This window comes from Pleurodeles waltl, unplaced genomic scaffold (genome assembly GCF_031143425.1).
Source record: "Pleurodeles waltl isolate 20211129_DDA unplaced genomic scaffold, aPleWal1.hap1.20221129 scaffold_39, whole genome shotgun sequence".
Taxonomy (NCBI): Eukaryota; Metazoa; Chordata; class Amphibia; order Caudata; family Salamandridae; genus Pleurodeles; species Pleurodeles waltl.
The window spans coordinates 6,224,746-6,241,354 of record NW_027150097.1 but is presented as its reverse complement, the minus strand read 5'-3'; the positions used below and the strand labels follow the sequence as shown (position 1 = coordinate 6,241,354).

At 45.9% G+C, this 16,609-nt stretch overlaps 4 non-coding genes across 4 annotated transcripts; all 4 read right to left on the bottom strand.

The window, feature by feature from the left end:
- Window positions 1-2,823: 2,823 nt before the first annotated feature.
- TRNAL-CAG (transfer RNA leucine (anticodon CAG)) lies at window positions 2,824-2,906 on the bottom strand. The gene has a single exon. It is a non-coding gene; the product is annotated as a tRNA-Leu (tRNA).
- Window positions 2,907-5,251: 2,345 nt separating this feature from the next.
- TRNAL-CAG (transfer RNA leucine (anticodon CAG)) lies at window positions 5,252-5,334 on the bottom strand. The gene has a single exon. It is a non-coding gene; the product is annotated as a tRNA-Leu (tRNA).
- Window positions 5,335-8,894: 3,560 nt separating this feature from the next.
- On the bottom strand, window positions 8,895-8,977 carry TRNAL-CAG (transfer RNA leucine (anticodon CAG)). Its single transcript has one exon. It is a non-coding gene; the product is annotated as a tRNA-Leu (tRNA).
- A 3,561-nt stretch (window positions 8,978-12,538) lies between these two features.
- TRNAL-CAG (transfer RNA leucine (anticodon CAG)) lies at window positions 12,539-12,621 on the bottom strand. The gene has a single exon. It is a non-coding gene; the product is annotated as a tRNA-Leu (tRNA).
- Between the last annotated feature and the right edge of the window lie 3,988 nt (window positions 12,622-16,609).

Sequence of the window (16,609 nt, the reverse complement as noted above, 5' to 3'; positions counted from 1 at the left end):
AAACTTCTCTGCAAAACAGGCACTGTGTGTGCACGACGCAACAACCCCACCCCTCCCATCCCCTGAATACAGAAGTTAAAAACCAGCTCTGATTGGGACGCAGGGGACCCTGGTGCCACTGAACCTTCTGCACTGTGAACCTGCTGAACTATTGACAGCTGCGCTTTTGATATGTAGGGTGGAAACATTTATCTTGGCCCCTCTATCACGATTTGTTGAAGATGCTGTGATTTCCTGCTTTACCGATTTACTGCGATTTAGCCAACTTCAGGCAATTAGTGCAAGCAACGGAAAATAGATCTTATCGATAATTTACAGAAACTGTTGACATTGTTTTTGATAAGGGTGCTTGAAAAAGAAAAAGTCCAAAAATGTATTCACCTCGCAAAAGACACTTGTCAGAAGAGGGGTTTGAACCCACGTCTCCAAGGGAGGCTGCAACCTGAACGCAGCGCCTTAGACCACTCGGCCATCCTGACACTCTTCACACCACCCTCATGGCTCAATTTCGAGCGTATAAACCAAAATGAGTGCCATGTACTGAGTGAATGTTGTTTAATGTCCTCAGTATTTTCAATTCCAGACCTTCCTGCTCAGGGAAACAGTGGGATCTGAAGCTGATGAAGGAGAGAGGATGGATCATCCTGACAGTGAATCCGGTGGTGACTGCTACTAATTCTCAATCATCGACTACATGGGGTGTGGACATGCAGAAGTTTGAGCCAGTGCACATGGCCGGTGGTGACTGCTACTAATTCTCAATCATCTACTACAAGGGGTGTGGACATGCAGAATTTGAAGCCAGTTCAAGATTCAGATCAGGAGGTGCCTGGCTCCATACCAATCAACTCAGTGCCTCTGAGACAAGGACTTGAACGGTACAGTTTGAGTCCTCGACCGCCATGCTCAACGCGGCTGCAAGGATTCGGGGTGGATTGACTGAATGTGGCATTTCTTGTTGTGTACTATTCTTGTATACTGGATTAGTATAGTATCTTTTTTTTGAGCAGCTATGTTTGTTTTGTATTGGTTAAGGAGAAATGTTGTGTTCGTCATGGGCACGCCTATGATGCACACCAAGGGAGGTAGGGAGTGTTAGTCTCCCCCGAGTTTTGGAGTTGGATGGTAGGCGCGGTGACGTGGAACCCGAGAGAATAAAAGGTCAGGGAAGGTGTTCCTCGTGGCCAATGACTCTATATTATTTTCTGTGTATTTATTAAAACTTATCTGCGAAACAGGCACCGTGTGTGCACGATGCAACACACCCCTCCCATGCCCTGAATACAGAAGTTAAAAACCAGCTGTGATTGGGACGCAGGGGACCCTGGTGCCACTGAACCTTCTGCACTGTGAACCTGCTGAACTATTGACAGCTGCGCTCTTGATATGTAGGGTTGAAACCTTTATCTCTGCCCCTCTATCACGATTTGTTGAAGATGCTGTGATTTCCCGCTTTACCGATTTACTGCGATTTAGCCAACTTCAGGAAATTAGTGCAAGCAACGGACAATAGATCTTATCGATAATTTACAGAAACTGTTGACATTGTTTTTGATACGGGTGCTTGGAAAAAAAAAGTCCAAAAATGTATCCACCTCGCAAAAGACACTTGTCAGAAGTGGGATTCGAACCCACGCTTCCAAAGGAGACTGCCACCTGAACGCAGCACCTTAGACCACTCGGCCATCCTGACACTCTTGACATTGCCCTGATGGCTCAATTTCCAGCTTATAAACCAAAATGAGTGCCATGTACTGAGTGAATGTTGTTTAATGTCCTCTGTATTTTCAATTCCAGACCTTCCTGCTCAGGGAAACAGTGGGATCTGAAGCTGATGAAGGAGAGAGGATGGATCATCCTGACAGTGGATCTGGTGGTGACTGCTACTAATTCTCAATCATCTACTACATGGGGCGTGGACATGCTGAATTTTGAGCCAGTGCACATGGCCGGTGGTGACTGCTACTAATTCTCAATCATCTACTACAGGGGGTGTGGACATGCAGAATTTGGAGCCAGTTCAAGATTCAGATCAGGAGGTGCCGTGCTCCATACCAATCAACTCAGTGCCTCTGAGACAAGGACTTGAACGGTACAGTTTGAGTCCTCGACCGCCATGCTCAACGCGGCTGCAAGGATTCGGGGTGGATTGACTGAATGTGGCATTTCTTGTTGTGTACTATTCTTGTATACTGGTTTAGTATAGTATCTTTTTTTTGAGCAGCTATGTTTGTTTTGTATTGGTTAAGGAGAAATGTTGTGTTCGTCATGGGCACGCCTATGATGCACACCAAGGGAGGTAGGGAGTGTTAGTCTCCCCCGAGTTTTGGAGTTGGATGGTAGGCGCGGTGACGTGGAACCGGAGAGAATAAAAGGTCAGGGAAGGTGTTCCTCGTGGCCAATGACTCTATATTATTCTCTGTGTATTTATTAAAACTTATTTGCAAAACAGACACTGTGTGTGCACGATGCAACACACCCCTCCCATGCCCTGAATACAGAAGTTAAAAACCAGCTGTGATTGGGACGCAGGGGACCCTGGTGCCACTGAACCTTCTGCACTCTGAACCAGCTGAACTATTGACAGCTGCGCTTTTGATATGTAGGGTCGAAACCTTTATCTCGGCCCCTCTATCACGATTTGTTGAAGATGCTGTGATTTCCTGCTTTACCGATTTACTGCGATTTAGCCAACTTCAGGCAATTAGTGCAAGCAACGGAAAATAGATCTTATCGATAATTTACAGAAACTGTTGACATTGTTTTTGATACAGTGCTTGTGAAAAAAAAGTCCAAAAATGTATCCACCTCGCAAAATACACTTGTCAGAAGTGGGATTTGAACCCACACCTCCAAGGGAGGCTGCGACCTGAACGCAGCGCCTTAGACCACTCGGCCATCCTGACACTCTTCACACCTCCCTCATGGCTCAATTTCGAGCGTATAAACCAAAATGAGTGCCATGTACTGAGTGAATGTTGTTTAATGTCCTCTGTATTTTCAATTCCAGACCTTCCTGCTCAGGGAAACAGTGGGATCTGAAGCTGATGAAGGAGAGAGGATGGATCATCCTGACAGTGAATCCGGTGGTGACTGCTACTAATTCTCAATCATTGACTACATGGGGTGTGGACATGCAGAAGTTTGAGCCAGTGCACATGGCCGGTGGTGACTGCTACTAATTCTCAATCATCTACTACAAGGGGTGTGGACATGCAGAATTTGGAGCCAGTTCAAGATTCAGATCAGGAGGTGCCTGGCTCCATACCAATCAACTCAGTGCCTCTGAGACAAGGACTTGAACGGTACAGTTTGAGTCCTCGACCGCCATGCTCAACGCGGCTGCAAGGATTCGGGGTGGATTGACTGAATGTGGCATTTCTTGTTGTGTACTATTCTTGTATACTGGATTAGTATAGTATCTTTTTTTTGAGCAGCTATGTTTGTTTTGTATTGGTTAAGGAGAAATGTTGTGTTCGTCATGGGCACGCCTATGATGCACACCAAGGGAGGTAGGGAGTGTTAGTCTCCCCCGAGTTTTGGAGTTGGATGGTAGGCGCGGTGACGTGGAACCGGAGAGAATAAAAGGTCAGGGAAGGTGTTCCTCGTGGCCAATGACTCTATATTATTCTCTGTGTATTTATTAAAACTTATCTGCGAAACAGGCACCGTGTGTGCACGATACAACACATCCCTCCCATGCCCTGAATACAGAAGTTAAAAACCAGCTGTGATTGGGACGCAGGGGACCCTGGTGCCACTGAACCTTCTGCACTGTGAACCTGCTGAACTATTGACAGCTGCGCTCTTGATATGTAGGGTCGAAACCTTTATCTCTGCCCCTCTATCACGATTTGTTGAAGATGCTGTGATTTCCCGCTTTACCGATTTACTGCTATTTAGCCAACTTCAGGAAATTAGTGCAAGCAACGGACAATAGATCTTTTCGATAATTTACAGAAAATGTTGACATTGTTTTTGATACGGGTGCTTGGAAAAAAAAAGTCCAAAAATGTATCCACCTCGCAAAAGACACTTGTCAGAAGTGGGATTCAAACTCACGCCTCCAAAGGAGACTGTGACCTGAACGCAGCGCCTTAGACCACTCGGCCATCCTGACACTCTTGATACTGCACTGATGGCTCAATTTCCAGCTTATAAACCAAAATGAGTGCCATGTACTGAGTGAATGTTGTTTAATGTCCTCTCTATTTTCAATTCCAGACCTTCCTGCTCAGGGAAACAGTGGGATCTGAAGCTGATGAAGGAGAGAGGATGGATCATCCTGACAGTGGATCCGGTGGTGACTGCTACTAATTCTCAATCATCTACTACATGGGGTGTGGACATGCTGAATTTTGAGCCAGTGCACATGGCCGGTGGTGACTGCTACTAATTCTCAATCATCTACTACAGGGGGTGTGGACATGCAGAATTTGGAGCCAGTTCAAGATTCAGATCAGGAGGTGCCTGGCTCCATACCAATCAACTCAGTGCCTCTGCGACAAGGACTTGAACGGTACAGTTTGAGTCCTCGACCGCCATGCTCAACGCGGCTGCAAGGATTCGGGGTGGATTGACTGAATGTGGCATTTCTTGTTGTGTACTATTCTTGTATACTGGATTAGTATAGTATCTTTTTTTTGAGCAGCTATGTTTGTTTTGTATTGGTTAAGGAGAAATGTTGTGTTCGTCATGGGCACGCCTATGATGCACACCAAGGGAGGTAGGGAGTGTTAGTCTCCCCCGAGTTTTGGAGTTGGATGGTAGGCGCAGTGACGTGGAACCGGAGAGAATAAAAGGTCAGGGAAGGTGTTCCTCGTGGCCAATGACTCTATATTATTCTCTGTGTATTTATTAAAACTTATCTGCGAAACAGGCACCGTGTGTGCACGATACAACACATCCCTCCCATGCCCTGAATACAGAAGTTAAAAACCAGCTGTGATTGGGACGCAGGGGACCCTGGTGCCACTGAACCTTCTGCACTGTGAACCTGCTGAACTATTGACAGCTGCGCTCTTGATATGTAGGGTCGAAACCTTTATCTCTGCCCCTCTATCACGATTTGTTGAAGATGCTGTGATTTCCCGCTTTACCGATTTACTGCTATTTAGCCAACTTCAGGAAATTAGTGCAAGCAACGGACAATAGATCTTTTCGATAATTTACAGAAAATGTTGACATTGTTTTTGATACGGGTGCTTGGAAAAAAAAAGTCCAAAAATGTATCCACCTCGCAAAAGACACTTGTCAGAAGTGGGATTCAAACCCACGCCTCCAAAGGAGACTGCGACCTGAACGCAGCGCCTTAGACCACTCGGCCATCCTGACACTCTTGATACTGCACTGATGGCTCAATTTCCAGCTTATAAACCAAAATGATTGCCATGTACTGAGTGAATGTTGTTTAATGTCCTCTCTATTTTCAATTCCAGACCTTCCTGCTCAGGGAAACAGTGGGATCTGAAGCTGATGAAGGAGAGAGGATGGATCATCCTGACAGTGGATCCGGTGGTGACTGCTACTAATTCTCAATCATCTACTACATGGGGTGTGGACATGCTGAATTTTGAGCCAGTGCATATGGCCGGTGGTGACTGCTACTAATTCTCAATCATCTACTACAGGGGGTGTGGACATGCAGAATTTGGAGCCAGTTCAAGATTCAGATCAGGAGGTGCCTGGCTCCATACCAATCAACTCAGTGCCTCTGCGACAAGGATTGAACGGTACAGTTTGAGTCCTCGACCGCCATGCTCAACGCTGCTGCAAGGATTCGGGGTGGATTGACTGAATGTGGCATTTCTTGTTGTGTACTATTCTTGTATACTGGTTTAGTATAGTATCTTTTTTTTGAGCAGCTATGTTTGTTTTGTATTGGTTAAGGAGAAATGTTGTGTTCGTCATGGGCACGCCTATGATGCACACCAAGGGAGGTAGGGAGTGTTAGTCTCCCCCGAGTTTTGGAGTTGGATGGTAGGCGCGGTGACGTGGAACCGGAGAGAATAAAAGGTCAGGGAAGGTGTTCCTCATGGCCAATGACTCTATATTATTCTCTGTGTATTTATTAAAACTTATCTGTGAAACAGGCACTGTGTGTGCACGATGCAACACACCCCTCCCATGCCCAGAATACAGAAGTTAAAAACCAGCTGTGATTGGGACGCAGGGGACCCTGGTGCCACTGAACCTTCTGCACTGTGAACCTGCTGAACTATGGACAGCTGTGCTTTTGATATGTAGGGTCGAAACCTTTATCTCGGCCCCTCTATCAACATTTGTTGAAGATGCTGTGATTTCCTGCTTTACCGATTTACTGCGATTTAGCCAACTTCAGGCAATTAGTGCAAGCAACGGACAATAGATCTTATCGATAATTTACAGAAACTGTTGCCATTGTTTTTGATAAGGGTGCTTGGAAAAAAAAGTCCAAAAATGTATCCACCTTGCAAAGACACTTGTCAGAAGAGGGGTTTGAACCCACGTCTCCAAGGGAGACTGTGACCTGAATGAAGCACCTTAGACCACCCGGCCATCCAGACACTCTTGACACCAGACTGATGGCTCAATTTCCAGCTTATAAACCAAAATGAGTGCCATGTACTGAGTCAATGTTATTTAATGTCCTCTGTATTTTCAATTCCAGACCTTCCTGCTCAGGGAAACAGTGGGATCTGAAGCTGATGAAGGAGAGAGGATGGACCATCCTGACAGTGGACCCTGTGGTGACTGCTACTAATTCTCAATCATCTACTACATGGGGTGTGGACTTACAGAATTTTGAGCCAGTGCATATGGCCGGTGGTGACTGCTACTAATTCTCAATCATCTACTACAGGGGGTGTGGACATGCAGAATTTGGAGCCAGTTCAAGATTCAGATCAGGAGGTGCCTGGCTCCATACCAATCAACTCAGTGCCTCTGAGACAAGGACTTGAATGGTACAGTTTGAGTCCTCGACCGCCATGCTCAACGCGGCTGCAAGGATTCGGGGTGGATTGACTGAATGTGGTATTTATTGTTGTGTACTATTCTTGTATACTGGATTAGTATAGTATCTTTTTTTTGAGCAGCTATGTTTGTTTTGTATTGGTTAAGGAGAAATGTTGTGTTCGTCATGGGCACGCCCATGATGCACACCAAGGGAGGTAGGGAGTGTTAGTCTCCCCCGAGTTTTGGAGTTGGATGGTAGGTGCGGTGATGTGGAATCGGAGAGAATAAAAGGTAGGGGAAGGTGTTCCTCGTGGCCAAAGACTCCATATTATTCTTTGTGTATTTATTAAAACTTCTCTGCAAAACAGGCACTGTGTGTGCACGACGCAACACCCCCACCCCTCCCATCCCCTGAATACAGAAGTTAAAAACCAGCTCTGATTGGGACGCAGGGGACCCTGGTGCCACTGAACCTTCTGCACTGTGAACCTGCTGAACTATTGACAGCTGCGCTTTTGATATGTAGGGTCGAAACCTTTATTTCGGCCCCTCTATCACGATTTGTTGAAGATGCTGTGATTTCCTGCTTTATCGATTTACTGCGATTTAGCCAACTTCAGGCAATTAGTGCAAGCAACGGAAAATAGATCTTATCGATAATTTACAGAAACTGTTGACATTGTTTTTGATAAGGGTGCTTGAAAAAAAAAAGTCCAAAAATGTATCCACCTCGCAAAAGACACTTGTTAGAAGAGGAGTTTGAACCCACGTCTCCAAGGGAGGCTGCAATCTGAACGCAGCGCCTTAGACCACTCGGCCATCCTGACACTCTTCACACCACGCTCATGGCTCAATTTCGAGCGTATAAACCAAAATGAGTGCCATGTACTGAGTGAATGTTGTTTAATGTCCTCTGTATTTTCAATTCCAGAACTTCCTGCTCAGGGAAACAGTGGGATCTGAAGCTGATGAAAGAGAGAGGATGGATCATCCTGACAGTGAATCCGGTGGTGACTGCTACTAATTCTCAATCATCGACTACATGGGGTGTGGACATGCAGAAGTTTGAGCCAGTGCACATGGCCGGTGGTGACTGCTACTAATTCTCAATCATCTACTACAAGGGGTGTGGACATGCAGAATTTGGAGCCAGTTCAAGATTCAGATCAGGAGGTGCCTGGCTCCATACCAATCAACTCAGTGCCTCTGAGACAAGGACTTGAACGGTACAGTTTGAGTCCTCGACCGCCATGCTCAACGCGGCTGCAAGGATTCGGGGTGGATTGACTGAATGTGGCATTTCTTGTTGTGTACTATTCTTGTATACTGGATTAGTATAGTATCTTTTTTTTGAGCAGCTATGTTTGTTTTGTATTGGTTAAGGAGAAATGTTGTGTTCGTCATGGGCACGCCTATGATGCACACCAAGGGAGGTAGGGAGTGTTAGTCTCCCCAGAGTTTTGGAGTTGGATGGCAGGCGCGGTGACGTGGAACTGGAGAGAATAAATGGTCAGGGAAGGTGTTCCTCGTGGCCAATGACTCTATATTATTCTCTGTGTATTTATTAAAACTTCTCTGCAAAACAGGCACTGTGTGTGCACGATGCAACACACCCCTCCCATGCCCTGAATACAGAAGTTAAAAACCAGCTGTGATTGGGACGCAGGGGACCCTGGTGCCACTGAACCTTCTGCACTGTGAACCTGCTGAACTATTGACAGCTGCGCTCTTGATATGTAGGGTCGAAACCTTTATCTCTGCCCCTCTATCACGATTTGTTGAAGATGCTGTGATTTCCCGCTTTACCGATTTACTGCTATTTAGCCAACTTCACGAAATTAGTGCAAGCAACGGACAATAGATCTTTTCGATAATTTACAGAAAATGTTGACATTGTTTTTGATACGGGTGCTTGGAAAAAAAAAGTCCAAAAATGTATCCACCTCGCAAAAGACACTTGTCAGAAGTGGGATTCAAACCCACGCCTCCAAAGGAGACTGCGACCTGAACGCAGCGCCTTAGACCACTCGGCCATCCTGACACTCTTGATACTGCACTGATGGCTCAATTTCCAGCTTATAAACCAAAATGAGTGCCATGTACTGAGTGAATGTTGTTTAATGTCCTCTCTATTTTCAATTCCAGACCTTCCTGCTCAGGGAAACAGTGGGATCTGAAGCTGATGAAGGAGAGAGGATGGATCATCCTGACAGTGGATCCGGTGGTGACTGCTACTAATTCTCAATCATCTACTACATGGGGTGTGGACATGCTGAATTTTGAGCCAGTGCACATGGCCGGTGGTGACTGCTACTAATTCTCAATCATCTACTACAGGGGGTGTGGACATGCAGAATTTGGAGCCAGTTCAAGATTCAGATCAGGAGGTGCCTGGCTCCATACCAATCAACTCAGTGCCTCTGCGACAAGGACTTGAACGGTACAGTTTGAGTCCTCGACCGCCATGCTCAACGCGGCTGCAAGGATTCGGGGTGGATTGACTGAATGTGGCATTTCTTGTTGTGTACTATTCTTGTATACTGGATTAGTATAGTATCTTTTTTTTGAGCAGCTATGTTTGTTTTGTATTGGTTAAGGAGAAATGTTGTGTTCGTCATGGGCACGCCTATGATGCACACCAAGGGAGGTAGGGAGTGTTAGTCTCCCCCGAGTTTTGGAGTTGGATGGTAGGCGCAGTGACGTGGAACCGGAGAGAATAAAAGGTCAGGGAAGGTGTTCCTCGTGGCCAATGACTCTATATTATTCTCTGTGTATTTATTAAAACTTATCTGCGAAACAGGCACCGTGTGTGCACGATACAACACATCCCTCCCATGCCCTGAATACAGAAGTTAAAAACCAGCTGTGATTGGGACGCAGGGGACCCTTGTGCCACTGAACCTTCTGCACTGTGAACCTGCTGAACTATTGACAGCTGCGCTCTTGATATGTAGGGTCGAAACCTTTATCTCTGCCCCTCTATCACGATTTGTTGAAGATGCTGTGATTTCCCGCTTTACCGATTTACTGCTATTTAGCCAACTTCAGGAAATTAGTGCAAGCAACGGACAATAGATCTTTTCGATAATTTACAGAAAATGTTGCCATTGTTTTTGATAAGGGTGCTTGAAAAAAAAAGTCCAAAAATGTATCCACCTTGCAAAGACACTTGTCAGAAGAGGGGTTTGAACCCACGTCTCCAAGGGAGACTGTGACCTGAATGCAGCACCTTAGACCACCCGGCCATCCAGACACTCTTGACACCAGACTGATGGCTCAATTTCCAGCTTATAAACCAAAATGAGTGCCATGTACTGAGTCAATGTTATTTAATGTCCTCTGTATTTTCAATTCCAGACCTTCCTGCTCAGGGAAACAGTGGGATCTGAAGCTGATGAAGGAGAGAGGATGGACCATCCTGACAGTGGACCCTGTGGTGACTGCTACTAATTCTCAATCATCTACTACATGGGGTGTGGACTTACAGAATTTTGAGCCAGTGCATATGGCCGGTGGTGACTGCTACTAATTCTCAATCATCTACTACAGGGGGTGTGGACATGCAGAATTTGGAGCCAGTTCAAGATTCAGATCAGGAGGTGCCTGGCTCCATACCAATCAACTCAGTGCCTCTGAGACAAGGACTTGAACGGTACAGTTTGAGTCCTCGACCGCCATGCTCAACGCGGCTGCAAGGATTCGGGGTGGATTGACTGAATGTGGTATTTATTGTTGTGTACTATTCTTGTATACTGGATTAGTATAGTATCTTTTTTTTGAGCAGCTATGTTTGTTTTGTATTGGTTAAGGAGAAATGTTGTGTTCGTCATGGGCACGCCCATGATGCACACCAAGGGAGGTAGGGAGTGTTAGTCTCCCCCGAGTTTTGGAGTTGGATGGTAGGTGCGGTGATGTGGAATCGGAGAGAATAAAAGGTAGGGGAAGGTGTTCCTCGTGGCCAAAGACTCCATATTATTCTTTGTGTATTTATTAAAACTTCTCTGCAAAACAGGCACTGTGTGTGCACGACGCAACACCCCCACCCCTCCCATCCCCTGAATACAGAAGTTAAAAACCAGCTCTGATTGGGACGCAGGGGACCCTGGTGCCACTGAACCTTCTGCACTGTGAACCTGCTGAACTATTGACAGCTGCGCTTTTGATATGTAGGGTCGAAACCTTTATTTCGGCCCCTCTATCACGATTTGTTGAAGATGCTGTGATTTCCTGCTTTATCGATTTACTGCGATTTAGCCAACTTCAGGCAATTAGTGCAAGCAACGGAAAATAGATCTTATCGATAATTTACAGAAACTGTGGACATTGTTTTTGATAAGGGTGCTTGAAAAAAAAAAGTCCAAAAATGTATCCACCTCGCAAAAGACACTTGTCAGAAGAGGAGTTTGAACCCACGTCTCCAAGGGAGGCTGCAACCTGAACGCAGCGCCTTAGACCACTCGGCCATCCTGACACTCTTCACACCACCCTCATGGCTCAATTTCGAGCGTATAAACCAAAATGAGTGCCATGTACTGAGTGAATGTTGTTTAATGTCCTCTGTATTTTCAATTCCAGAACTTCCTGCTCAGGGAAACAGTGGGATCTGAAGCTGATGAAAGAGAGAGGATGGATCATCCTGACAGTGAATCCGGTGGTGACTGCTACTAATTCTCAATCATCGACTACATGGGGTGTGGACATGCAGAAGTTTGAGCCAGTGCACATGGCCGGTGGTGACTGCTACTAATTCTCAATCATCTACTACAAGGGGTGTGGACATGCAGAATTTGGAGCCAGTTCAAGATTCAGATCAGGAGGTGCCTGGCTCCATACCAATCAACTCAGTGCCTCTGAGACAAGGACTTGAACGGTACAGTTTGAGTCCTCGACCGCCATGCTCAACGCGGCTGCAAGGATTCGGGGTGGATTGACTGAATGTGGCATTTCTTGTTGTGTACTATTCTTGTATACTGGATTAGTATAGTATCTTTTTTTTGAGCAGCTATGTTTGTTTTGTATTGGTTAAGGAGAAATGTTGTGTTCGTCATGGGCACGCCTATGATGCACACCAAGGGAGGTAGGGAGTGTTAGTCTCCCCAGAGTTTTGGAGTTGGATGGCAGGCGCGGTGACGTGGAACCGGAGAGAATAAATGGTCAGGGAAGGTGTTCCTCGTGGCCAATGACTCTATATTATTCTCTGTGTATTTATTAAAACTTCTCTGCAAAACAGGCACTGTGTGTGCACGATGCAACACACCCCTCCCATGCCCTGAATACAGAAGTTAAAAACCAGCTGTGATTGGGACGCAGGGGACCCTGGTGCCACTGAACCTTCTGCACTGTGAACCTGCTGAACTATTGACAGCTGCGCTCTTGATATGTAGGGTCGAAACCTTTATCTCGGCCCCTCTATCACGATTTGTTGAAGATGCTGTGATTTCCCGCTTTACCGATTTACTGCGATTTAGCCAACTTCAGGAAATTAGTGCAAGCAACGGACAATAGATCTTATCGATAATTTACAGAAACTGTTGACATTGTTTTTGATACGGGTGCTTGGAAAAAAAAAGTCCAAAAATGTATCCACCTCGCAAAAGACACTTGTCAGAAGTGGGATTCGAACCCACGCCTCCAAAGGAGACTGCCACCTGAACGCAGCGCCTTAGACCACTCGGCCATCCTGACACTCTTGACACTGCACTGATGGCTCAATTTCCAGCTTATAAACCAAAATGAGTGCCATGTACTGAGTGAATTTTTGTTTAATGTCCTCTGTATTTTCAATTCCAGACCTTCCTGCTCAGGGAAACAGTGGGATCTGAAGCTGATGAAGGAGAGAGGATGGATCATCCTGACAGTGGATCCGGTGGTGACTGCTACTAATTCTCAATCATCTACTACATGGGGTGTGGACATGCTGAATTTTGAGCCAGTGCACATGGCCGGTGGTGACTGCTACTAATTCTCAATCATCTACTACAGGGGGTGTGGACATGCAGAATTTGGAGCCAGTTCAAGATTCAGATCAGGAGGTGCCTGGCTCCATACCAATCAACTCAGTGCCTCTGCGACAAGGACTTGAACGGTACAGTTTGAGTCCTCGACCGCCATGCTCAACGCGGCTGCAAGGATTCGGGGTGGATTGACTGAATGTGGCATTTCTTGTTGTGTACTATTCTTGTATACTGGTTTAGTATAGTATCTTTTTTTTGAGCAGCTATGTTTGTTTTGTATTGGTTAAGGAGAAATGTTGTGTTCGTCATGGGCACGCCTATGATGCACACCAAGGGAGGTAGGGAGTGTTATTCTCCCCCGAGTTTTGGAGTTGGATGGTAGGCGCGGTGACGTGGAACCGGAGAGAATAAAAGGTCAGGGAAGGTGTTCCTCGTGGCCAATGACTCTATATTATTCTCTGTGTATTTATTAAAACTTATCTGTGAAAGAGGCACTGTGTGTGCACGATGCAACACACCCCTCCCATGCCCTGAATACAGAAGTTAAAAACCAGCTGTGATTGGGATGCAGGGGACCCTGGTGCCACTGAACCTTCTGCACTGTGAACCTGCTGAACTATTGACAGCTGTGCTTTTGATATGTAGGGTCGAAACCTTTATCTCGGCCCCTCTATCACGATTTGTTGAAGATGCTGTGATTTCCTGCTTTACCGATTTACTGCGATTTAGCCAACTTCAGGCAATTAGTGCAAGCAACGGACAATAGATCTTATCGATAATTTACAGAAACTGTTGACATTGTTTTTGATAAGGGTGCTTGGGAAAAAAAAGTCCAAAAATGTATCCACCTCGCAAAAGACACTTGTCAGAAGAGGGGTTTGCACCCACGTCTCCAAGGGAGACTGTGACCTGAATGCAGCACCTTAGACCACCCGGCCATCCTGACACTCTTGACACCAGACTGATGGCTCAATTTCCAGCTTATAAACCAAAATGAGTGCCATGTACTGAGTGAATGTTATTTAATGTCCTCTGTATTTTCAATTCCAGACCTTCCTGCTCAGGGAAACAGTGGGATCTGAAGCTGATGAAGGAGAGAGGATGGATCATCCTGACAGTGGAACCTGTAGTGACTGCTACTAATTCTCAATCATCTACTACATGGGGTGTGGATTTGCAGAATTTTGAGCCAGTGCATATGGCCGGTGGTGACTGCTACTAATTCTCAATCATCTACTACAGGGGGTGTGGACATGCAGAATTTGGAGCCAGTTCAAGATTCAGATCAGGAGGTGCCTGGCTCCATACCAATCAACTCAGTGCCTCTGAGACAAGGACTTGAACGGTACAGTTTGAGTCCTCGACCGCCATGCTCAACGCGGCTGCAAGGATTTGGGGTGGATTGACTGAATGTGGTATTTATTGTTGTGTACTATTCTTGTATACTGGATTAGTATAGTATCTTTTTTTTGAGCAGCTATGTTTGTTTTGTATTGGTTAAGGAGAAATGTTGTGTTCGTCATGGGCACGCCCATGATGCACACCAAGGGAGGTAGGGAGTGTTAGTCTCCCCCGAGTTTTGGAGTTGGATGGTAGGTGCGGTGATGTGGAATCGGAGAGAATAAAAGGTAGGGGAAGGTGTTCCTCGTGGCTAAAGACTCCATATTATTCTTTGTGTATTTATTAAAACTTCTCTGCAAAACAGGCACTGTGTGTGCACGACGCAACACCCCCACCCCTCCCATCCCCTGAATACAGAAGTTAAAAACCAGCTGTGATTGGGATGCAGGGGACCCTGGTGCCACTGAACCTTTTGCACTGTGAACCTGCTGAACTATTGACAGCTGCGCTCTTGATATGTAGGGTCGAAACCTTTATCTCTGCCCCTCTATCACGATTTGTTAAAGATGCTTTGATTTACCGCTTTACCGATTTACTGCGATTTAGGCAACTTCAGGAAATTAGTGCAAGCAACGGACAATAGATCTTATCGATAATTTACAGAAACTGTTGACATTGTTTTTGATACGGGTGCTTGGAAAAAAAAAGTCAAAAAATGTATACACCTCGCAAAAGACACTTGTCAGAAGTGGGATTTGAACTCACGCCTCCAAAGGAGACTGCGACCTGAACGCAGCGCCTTAGACCACTCAGCCATCCTGACACTGCACTGATGGCTCAATTTCCAGCTTTTAAACCAAAATGAGTGCCATGTACTGAGTGAATGTTGTTTAATGTCCTCTGTATTTTCAATTCCAGACCTTCTTGCTCAGGGAAACAGTGGGATCTGAAGCTGATGAAGGAGAGAGGATGGATCATCCTGACAGTGGATCCGGTGGTGACTGCTACTAATTCTCAATCATCTACTACATGGGGTGTGGACATGCTGAATTTTGAGCCAGTGCACATGGCCGGTGGTGACTGCTACTAATTCTCAATCATCTACTACAGGGGGTGTGGACATGCAGAATTTGGAGCCAGTTCAAGATTCAGATCAGGAGGTGCCTGGCTCCATACCAATCAACTCAGTGCCTCTGAGACAAGGACTTGAACGGTACAGTTTGAGTCCTCGACTGCCATGCTCAACGCGGCTGCAAGGATTTGGGGTGGATTGACTGAATGTGGCATTTCTTGTTGTGTACTATTCTTGTATACTGGTTTAGTATAGTATCTTTTTTTTGAGCAGCTATGTTTGTTTTGTATTGGTTAAGGAGAAATGTTGTGTTCGTCATGGGCACGCCTATGATGCACACCAAGGGAGGTAGGGAGTGTTAGTCTCCCCCCGAGTTTTGGAGTTGGATGGTAGGCGCGGTGACGTGGAACCAGAGAGAATAAAAGGTCAGGGAAGGTGTTCCTCGTGGCCAATGACTCTATATTATTCTCTGTGTATTTATTAAAACTTATTTGCAAAACAGACACTGTGTGTGCACGATGCAACACACCCCTCCCATGCCCTGAATACAGAAGTTAAAAACCAGCTGTGATTGGGACGCAGGGGACCCTGGTGCCACTGAACCTTCTGCACTGTGAACCTGCTGAACTATTGACAGCTGCGCTTTTGATATGTAGGGTCGAAACCTTTATCTCGGCCCCTCTATCACGATTTGTTGAAGATGCTGTGATTTCCTGCTTTACCGATTTACTGCGATTTAGCCAACTTCAGGCAATTAGTGCAAGCAACGGAAAATAGATCTTATCGATAATTTACAGAAACTGTTCACATTGTTTTTGATACGGTGCTTGGGAAAAAAAAAAGTCCAAAAATGTATCCACCTCGCAAAATACACTTGTCAGAAGTGGGATTTGAACGCACACCTCCAAGGGAGGCTGCGACCTGACCGCAGCGCCTTAGACCACTCGGCCATCCTGACACTCTTCACACCTCCCTCATGGCTCAATTTCGAGCGTATAAACCAAAATGAGTGCCATGTACTGAGTGAATGTTGTTTAATGTCCTCTGTATTTTCAATTCCAGACCTTCCTGCTCAGGGAAACAGAGGGATCTGAAGCTGATGAAGGAGAGAGGATGGATCATCCTGACAGTGAATCCGGTGGTGACTGCTACTAATTCTCAATCATCGACTACATGGGGTGTGGACATGCAGAAGTTTGAGCCAGTGCACATGGCCGGTGGTGACTGCTACTAATTCTCAATCATCTACTACAAGGGGTGTGGACATGCAGAATTTGGAGCCAGTTCAAGATTCAGATCAGGAGGT